The following is a 2,024-nucleotide window of genomic DNA, read 5'->3' as shown; positions in this document are numbered from 1 at the left end:
GTCCGCGTGCAGACACATTCCCTCTCAAGGGTCTTGCTTCCTGCTAGGTGCCTTACAGGGCTGAGAATGCAATTACCTTCTCCCTTTGGGTCTCACCAACCCTCGGACAGGTTTTGCTGCCTCTCTGGGACCCTAACCAGAAGAAAAGACAGAAGACCCTTTCATCTGGGACCCACCAATATTCCCTTCCTCTTGTTGACTGAGTGACTCACTCAGCACAAAGATGCTGACACACACACTCGCCATCTGTCTCTCTCTTGGATTTTCCACAAGTCTGGGGTATCTTTCTAGTCTGAGAAGGAGAAAATGTCCTCTCTTACCCCTGACAGGCATTTTGTCCAAGCTTTTCTATTTCTCTAAGGGCACCTGCCTTTGGAACACAAAAGATAAAGGGTTCTTTGTTATCCTCTCCTTTCCGCAAAGTCACAACTTTCCTCTGAGGCAATGAGCATAGAATGACTTAATTGGGATGTGGGTGGAAGGGTTGAGGGAAGCCACAGAGGGGTTAGATGTGAGGGGAAAGCATGGGCTAATATTTGAGAAGTATCATCCTTTCCTAGCTCCACTTGGCTTTGCTCTCCCCAGTGATTCAAGTAAGACCCTAGCCTTGTACTTTGTTCTTGTGTTCTTAATCTTTCATCTTCATTCATTCTAGGAGCATTCTGATTCTCTGTGTGATTAATGCCTCGTATGCACTTGTTCCTGTCAGGTTTTAATTAGATAGTACACTCATTAGTAATTTCCTACAGTGCCTGTCCATGATCTCAAGCAGTAAATATTGCACAAAATGTTTACTAACTTGGTCACAGAGGGCCAGACACGTATACCGCTGTCTTGATTTTCTTTTTATGTGCTCTCGTTAATAAAAAAAACCTCTTATAAATGTTCTTGTTATCACATAAGGTCCTTGTTATACGAAATAAATTCTGTATCAATAATTATCTCCAATTACTTGAATGGCATCCGACAAAAATCCACATAAGAATTTCAGCCTATTGGGGCACCTGGGTGGCTCAGTCGGTTAAGTGTCTGCCTTTGGCTCAGGTCACGATCCCAGGTTCCTGGGATCGAGCCCCATTTTGGGCTCTCTGCTCAGTCAGGAGCCTGCTTCTCCCTCTGCCTGCTGCTCCCGCTGCTTGTGCTCTCTCTCTGTCAAATAAATAAATAAAATCTTAAAAAAAAAAGAATTTCAGCCTATTAAAATATGAACTTTGAGTGATTACATATATATATACATATACATACATATATATATAATATATATATATATATATATATATATATATCTCAAATAGCCTGTTTTGAAATGTATCAGCTGCAAGATCTTTTTCCTGAGTTGTTTGGAGTTCAACCTCTGTGGAGCCCATGAGGCATCCTGGGGCCTCAGTAAAGGTGCAGGAAGGGGAAGTCAGACAGGACTGCGCAAAAAGCTATTTCCCCATGTTGGGCAAAACTGGACTTTTGGTTTCCAGTCCAGCCTGTCAGGAACTTAGAACAAGGAAAATGCTAAACAAACTGAAAATCAATAACTCTGTTTACATCTATCAGAGAAGTGAGGTTACAGGGCAAACCTCTGTCCCCTAAATTGAAGAGATACAGGCAGACAGAGAGAATCACAGCCCACTGGATCACAAGCCCAGAGCACAACGTTCTGCAGGAAATGGTACCCAGGAAGGAAAATGGCAACCCTAACAGATGAATTTCTGAAGGCTCAGCACGGACATGTGTGACAGTTAAAAACTCCAGGGGATCCCATCTTAGTGGGAGGCCCCACACATTCACGATTCCTACAAGGATCCCTACAAGAGTCTCGCTGTGAAGATAAACCCGTCTCCTGTGCTTCTGGTGGTGGTAGGGGGAGAGTCATTTTGAAATCTACCCAGAAAATTCTGTTCTTATTAACAAGTCCTGCTCTCAAGAAAAACAATTTCACCAGAGCCTAGCCTACTGGGGTTTTGCAGAAGACCAATGGACAGGAGAAGGGAAATCCCAGCTCTGGTCCCCTCCAGCCTTCCTGTCTCACC

The sequence above is a fragment of the Ailuropoda melanoleuca genome, chromosome 7 (assembly GCF_002007445.2).
Source record: "Ailuropoda melanoleuca isolate Jingjing chromosome 7, ASM200744v2, whole genome shotgun sequence".
In the NCBI taxonomy this organism is placed as follows: domain Eukaryota; kingdom Metazoa; phylum Chordata; class Mammalia; order Carnivora; family Ursidae; genus Ailuropoda; species Ailuropoda melanoleuca.
The sequence above is the reverse complement of the archived record's forward strand: the minus strand, read 5'-3'. Positions refer to the sequence as shown.